Raw genomic sequence first — 7,874 nt, 5'->3', positions numbered from 1 at the left:
GGATATTGCAGGAAATTATCAGTCAGTCACACATTAGTCATGCTATTTCAGACCTGAAGTAGAATAATCTTTCCCACAGGCAAATATCTCCCAAGTGGAATAGTTCCACATCCAGAGCCCACAGAAAAGGGCACTGGTCAGAATGCTCCTTAAGGTTAATTTGTTTGACATTATTTTGTCTGGCTCTATGCTGCAATGCAAGAAGCCTCTTGTGAAATCAATATATACAACCATTTGCCATAGTGTATGGTACAACTCAGGCCAGTAAGAGATTTAGGAATTGATCCTGAATCATTTAGTTCACCAAAACGCTTACTGACTTAATGTAAGTATGGGGGAATGCAAGAAATGCAGGTCTTGGTCCCAGTTTGGAAGTCTGGATTTTTCTCTGTAAATGTACATTGAAATGGTAGCTCATGCGGCACATAAGTGTCTGACATTTTCTGAGAAGGCAGTGTATATTTTTTCTACATGCATTGCTTAGCATAGGTTTATAGATAGTGATCATTTTTCAAAAATAAAAGTCTACTCATCTATCAGAGCTGTTTGTAGTATTAGGTTTCACAAATGTGCACTGTTATAACTCATATGCGTTTTTCAAAATCCTAAAAGGGAAAGCAACAATATTTCTGTCTCTAATTTTAGCATGATCTGCTTTTCTTCTGGTTGCCTTTCCAAACACCTCAGGCCAGACACATCAGTAAATTAGATTATGCTAAAATGCATATTAATGAAGCTCAAGCAATGGTTCCCCAAAGGGACAGTAAAGCTATATATAGCTCTTTTTTTCCCTCTTGGTTAATATGCCTTTCAACACATTTAGCTCCTGCTAAAATCCTTCAGAACTGTAAAGAAAATACTGGGAAATAATCAAATAAATGAGCTTCTGATGTTTTTAAAGCATGTAAATGATCCCCTTGTATAGTATTCTCATTTAATGGTGTGCTATTTCAAAAGAAATATGCTAGAAATGACCTCTTTTTCACCTGATGTGTCCTACATGGGAAACTCAATATCAGTGCTCCAGGAGTGGGGAAAGAGGACATGTTCTCCACTAGTTCCTTACCCTCATTTCTGTATTTCCCCCAGTAAAAAATAATGGCTATTATTGTAATTAATAATAGGAGGGCAACAACCACCTAGCACATAGCACTCTGCACAACAGAGTGGAGAGACAAAGTTCTGGTGAAGGACACTGGGATAAATCCCCATTCTTAAGAAAAGAGACATGGAATCTTAAATATCCATGCAGTGCACACAGAACCTCAGTTTTTTAAGGTCTCGTGTAAAAGACTCATACGCACTAAACAGGGAACTCAATTTATCAACCACATATGAATAGGGAAGAGTCAGCCCTGCCAGTATTCAAACCAACAGTATAGGAAATCAAGTTGTTTCAAACCTAATACACGGGCCACTAATTTTGTAGTTGATTGTGCCAGTTGGTCTAAGTAGCTATAGTTAATCAGATTATAAATGGTTGTGGGGTTGATCACCTTTTATGGTCACATATATCTAACATTTGGGTTTGGGCTGAAATTTTTTCATACTTAGCATTAGGGAAGTAATGGGAAGTAATGATGGGCCACTGGACCGGGACTTTGTGATCCAGTTTCTATTTCTGAAAAGCACTATATAAGAGCTAGGTTTTATTATTAGACAAAATATAAATGTATTAGGCCATCTTTGAAGTGAATGATTAAAAAAAGTATGTATAGGTTTCAGTCGATGACTAGGGCTCCTAGGCTTATAGTCAAAAAAACCAATAATAATAATAATAGACCTCTCACTGTGAAAAAACAAAAACAAAAACTGTGTACCTTTTTAGAATGAGGACTAGTGTCACTGCTAGGCCTGAAAAAGAACTGTTTGGAAATGTTGAAAGGAATGCTTATCTGAAAACAGCACCCTGCACGTATACAGTAGAAATGTTCACTGTCCATGCGGGGGCACTTGTAAATATGCAAACAGATTTCCAACCATGGCTACTGATTTGGGTGCCCAATTTAAGGCATCTCAAGATCAGCACACAATAACAGTGACATCCAAAATCAGGGGCTGCTCTTGAAATTGTTCGCTGAAGGATATTTGTATGCAGAGCTCAGAGTGGGGTGATAAGAATTCAATAAACAGCCACAACAGTATAAATACAAAATGTAAGATCTACCTCTATTTAATTAAATTGTTCCTTTCTCTGCTCTCCATTTCTTTCCCACCAGCCCATTGACACTGAATTCCTTAGCATTCCAAATTCTTGCCCCTCCCATAATGCTTTGCAAATGACAGTGAAATGTGAATGTTTTTAAGTTTCATTCTCAGTGTTTTGTTTTGTTATTTTTAATTATTTTCCCCACAATTAAACACGCTAAATTCCTTTCCCTGTCCTCCCGTCACTGTAATTAGTAGAATTATTATAACACCTAAGAGCTGTAGTCATGGCTCAGGACCCCAATGTGCTAGCCCCCCATTGTGCTCCACCCACACTGAGCCCAGCCCCCATTCCAGAATCATTGTGCTCTCCTCCCCCACAAAACACATCCCCTTCCCAGACACAAGTTTGCAGCCTGATGTTCTAGATTAGGACCAAGAGTTCATGGGTTGAGAAAGTGTGCTGAAAAGGGCCTATTGTTTGCTTCAGAGATGTGAGAGGTTCACTCCAACCCTCTTCCTCCCCAAGTCCTTCCTTTCTCTCCTATTGCTACCGCATGTCTAGGAGCAACCAGAGTCGGTCTTTTGCAGGGGCTCAGGCTCCAATTCAGTGGGGGTGGGGGTGGGGGTGTGGAGACATAGAATTGTGTGGCTCCTGTCTAAGTAGCTCCAGGATGGGAATGGCTACTTGATTTAAGTCACTCCCAGTGCTCACTCTGGAGCCAAGGAGGTTGGGAAAACTTAGCCCAGCCCTGTAACTTCCATCTTCCAGCATTAACTCTGGCTCTATGCCGGCACACACACCCCAGAGAGTAAAGGCTTTGTACAGATATAGGCAACACTGGCAGCAGCCATACTGATAGTGGGGGGTGAGGAAGGGCAGTTGGCAGCCTGCCCATGGGGGTGGAGTTTCCACTCCATGAATCTACAGGGGTTGGAGGCTACAAAAGGAGGTTGGTTCTATGACTCAAACTCATTCCCCTGAGAGGATTATTAGTTCATGGCTCTCACTTTAGTTGCCTGGGACCTCTGACCCTCTTCTCTAAGATTTAGCATGGGATGGTTCAGTATTGCCCTGAAAAGTTAAAATGCCAAAAATTAAGTTAACACATCATCAAGGTGTCATAAATATAAAGGGAAGGGTAAACACCTTTAAAATCCCTCCTGGCCAGAGGAAAAACCCTTTCACCTGTAAAGGGTTAAGAAGCTAGGATAACCTCACTGGCACCTGACCAAAATGACCAATGAGGAGACAAGATACTTTCAAAGCTGGAGGGGGGAGAAACAAAGGCTCTTTCTCTGCCTGTGTGATGCTTTTGCTGGGAACAGAACAGGAATGGAGTCTTAGAACTTAGTAAGCAATCTAGCTAGATATGCGTTAGATTCTGTTTTCTTTAAATGGCTGAGAAAGTAAGCTGTGCTGAATGGACTGTAGATTCCTGTTTTTGTGTCTTTTTGTAATTTAAGGTTTTGCCTAGAGGGATTCTATATGTTTTGAATCTAATTACCCTGTAAGGTATTTACCATCCTGATTTTACAGAGGTGATTCTTTTACTTTTTCTTCTACTAAAATTCTTTTAAGAACCTGATTGCTTTTTCATTGTTCTTAAGATCCAAGGGTTTGGGTTTGTGTTCACCTATGCAAATTGGTGAGGATTTTTATCAAGCCTTCCCCAGGAAAGGGTGTGTAGGGTTTGGGGAGGATTTGGGGGGGAAAGACATTTCCAAGCAGGCTCTTTCCCTGTTATATAAAGTTAGACGCTTGGTGCTGGTAGCAATAAAGTCCAAGGGCAAAAGGTAAAATAGTTTGTACCTTGGGGAAGTTTTAACTTAAGCTGGTAAGAATAAGCTTAGGGGGTTTTCATGCAGGTCCCCACATCTGTACCCTAGAGTTCAGAGTGGGGAAGGAACCTTGACACAAGGGTAAAAAGGTAAACTAATGAATTAAGAGGTGAGAAAGTGAAAGAGTCATAGAGTCATGTTATGGTGACTGCACTGCACAAATAGTATTTTTGTTTCCAGTTTCCTTATTAAATGTAATCCTTAAATATTACTCAACATTTTAAATGTTTAGCACAAAAATACAAGATATCTAAGTGAAGGTTATTTGTAAAGCCTTTAAATTGTCATCTTTTTATAATGTAGCATTTAATTGTGCAGTGTTACCATACTGATGTAATTTTTGTGGGTTTAATTTTTTAACAGTTTCCAAAAGTCACACACATGGTTTTAAAACCACACACCTTGCACATAGCAAGTAATATTTCCAATAACACAGCAGAGGAAGTTGCCACACAAAAAAACCTTTATTAATTATATTCTAAATTACTGATCTATAAGTATAGTTATGATAACAAGTCATTGCAATGGCAAATGTAAAACTTGAGTTGTATGTTTACTTACTGATCATATACAACATGCACCTCAGCTAACACATCTACCACAATGGGGTTGCTTAGTCAGATTTTCCCATTAATCATACCATGTTCAAATTAAGAGGAAAAAATCAATTTTGAACACTTTGGGGAATAAAAAAATTACTTCTGAAATAATGAATATGTTTATTAAGGTCTTCCCTACATAGCTGCCCAATGGAAAAATAAAATAAAGTGTCAAACCTGCACTTTCATTTAAGCCATGACGCTTGCGGTATCTAGTTGTTTAAGATTTCCATTGTGGGAATAACCGAGTGCCCTTTCAGAGTATGTGTTTGACTCTGAGGTGAGCAGCACTCTTTTCCTAAAGCATCAAGGTGTAGAAAATTACCACTACTTGTGTGTTTTTGCTTCTCAGTCCATCTACTGGTGACAGCATGTTAATGGTTTTAAGAATGACATACGGCTCTGGCAGTTTGAGGCACTACACAATGGAGACCAGTCAATCAGTAGCTCAACCTGAGCATTTCTAATAGTAAGAAATATCTTACTTAATAGTATATCACTAATCATCTCAGGCTGGGTGAATTTAAAGTAGATAAACTACCATGGCAAGTGTTAATAATTGAAAAGCCTCCATTTTGCTACATACAAAGACCTGCTCTGTTTTTGAGATCAGCTTATCCTCTCTCTCTCTCTCTCTCAAGACTCTAGTTTTAAAAGTAAGCATATTTATTTGTCTTTTGTTTTGATCACTGTGGCTTATTATGGAATAACTTAGTTGTTCAACATTCCACCTTCAGCCAAACAGCAGAAAATATGTAAAAAGGTTATGGATTCCTTGGATTTCATATCACATTGGGAATGACAGTAAAGAATTAAAAGGGATTTTTACAGTGAAAAAATCTACAGTAATGGAAGGATTCAGTTTACATATGGTAAAAGCTCACGTCTGCCATGTCACTATGAAAAGGAGTTAAAAACACGACTAGCTTAAGCAGAACCATCAAGCTGTTGCATATCTTTGGGTTAACACATGGTAACTGCATAGGTGCTGGAACTAGGGGTGCTTCTGCACCCTCTGGCTTAACATGGTTTCCATCATATACAGGATTTACAGTTTGGTTCAATGGCTCTCAGCACCCCACACTATATAAATTTTTCCAGCACTCCTGGATAACTGTCCCCATTCTACTCAGCACTGGTGAGGCCTCAAGTGTATCCAGTTCTGTGCAACACACTAGAAGGAAGATTTGGACAAATTGGAGAGAATCCAGAGGAGAACAACAAAAATGATAAAAGGTTTCCTATGAAGAAAGGTTTACAAAACTGGGCATGTTTAGTCTTGAGAAAAGAAGACTGAGGAGGGACCTGATAACAGTCTTCAAATATGTTTAGCTCTACGTAAGTGCTGATGAGCTAAGGCATAAAGTTAGTGCATATATTTTTGTGACTTTTAGCATAGACAAGTGAGGATGAGCAAGTTAGAGCTTTGTCATAGATAGATGGCTACCTAAGTTCATGCCCTCTTTAAACTTAACAGGTACACCACAAAGAACATGGAAATAACTAGTTAGGCCAGAAATAACAGATGTGAGAATGAGCTAATGGATGTTAACCATAGAATCATAGAACTGGAAGGGACCTTGAGAGGTCATCCTGCACTCAAGGCAGGACTAAGTATTATCTAGACCATCCCTGACAGGTGTTTGTCTAACCTGCTCTTAAAAATCCCCAATGATGGAGATTCCACAACCTCCCTAGGCAATTTATTCCAGTGCTTAACCCCTCTGATAGTTAGGACACTTTTACTAATGTCCAACCTAAACTGCCCTTACTGCAATTTAAGCCCATTGCTTCTTGTGCTATTCTCAGAGGTTCAGAAGAACAATTTTTCTCCCTCCTCCTTTTAACAACCTTTTATGCACTTGAAAACCATTATCATGTCCCCTCTCAGTCTTCTCTTCTCCAGACTAGACAAACCCAGTTTTTTCAATCTTCCCTCATAGGTCATATGAATACATATGAACATGCCAGCCTATAAAGTAAGCATATCCTGATATTTTGTGAGTGAGGAAATTAAGTTTGGACAAGGAAGGTGGAAATGTAGCGCTCAGGTTCAATAAGAGGAGCAACACACGATGTTAGTTAGTTTTAGTCAGGCTTTAATTTAGCTTCTATAGCCTTTCTATAGCTTTTTAGCTCTCTAGCTTCTCCTAAATTCTGTGCCTCTCACTCACTTGAGTATTGAGGAACCTGGTTCATCAGTTTCTTTTGTCACGCCATAGGCAAGGCTGGTCCTTGGAAGGGTGTGAGTATGTTAATATACAAAGTTTTATCATATATAATACCACATGTACCTCTAGAACAATGTTATTTCCTTTGTAATTCTGATTGATTACTTTCCCATTTGATTATTATTCCATTTATCTCAATAAAAGTCTTTAAGGCTGTATTTTTGTTCTCAGTGTAAGTATCCTTGTCATATATCCCCAGTGTCCTTGCAAAACTCTGTGTAGCCTGATTCTGAGACAAGAATATTATCTTCTGATCAGATTAATCTGTGAGTCTATAACCCATATTATATAAACAATAATATTAATCCCCTAAAACCAGGCAACAGAGAGTTAAAAGGAAACTTGTGGAATTCCCATCATTGGAGGTTTTTAAGAACCAGTTAGACAAACATCTGTCAGGGATAATCTAGGTATACTTGGTCCTGCCTCAGCACAGAGCGCTGGATTAGATGATCTCTTGAGATCCCTTCCAGTCCTACATTTCTATGATCTTACTTTAACTGTTAATCCTTCTGCCCTGACCTTCCTGCTCTCCCCCAATCCCCCTTTTCTGTTTAAAATACTCACCATGTGCCATGTCTGAATTTGGGCCATAAGGCAAATATTTTCAAGGATATCCACTGCATGGGGTGCCTCCTTTTCGGATTTCTGTGGCCTGGATTTTTAGCTATTCTGAGCACCTGCAGCTCGTTGTTGATGTCAACAGGCATTTGGACGGCTCTGTACCTTGGAAAACGGGAGGGAGGGGGATAAATTGTCTCAAAGTGGACACCCAGAGGCATTCAAAACTGGCTGCCACTTTGGGAAGTTTGTCTCTAACCTGTTTGGGGGAGGGACTGTGTCAGTTTCTGTGTAACATCTAGCACGCTTTTGTGTGTTCACTGTTCAAACGTGGATTCTTGGCACCACTTGCAACAGCTTTGTGCTGACAAAGCAGGGCAAAGAAGTCATAATGTTGTCCTAAGGGACAGTCAAGGATTCTCCCAGTAGAGGGGGATCTTTGGGTGGCAATCAGACAGAACAGCCAGTTTCTATCCTATCCACTTAGCAAAAC

This window comes from Lepidochelys olivacea, assembly GCF_965140295.1.
Source record: "Lepidochelys olivacea isolate rLepOli2 genome assembly, chromosome: 1".
NCBI lineage: Eukaryota > Metazoa > Chordata > Testudines > Cheloniidae > Lepidochelys > Lepidochelys olivacea.
The sequence above is the reverse complement of the archived record's forward strand: the minus strand, read 5'-3'. Positions refer to the sequence as shown.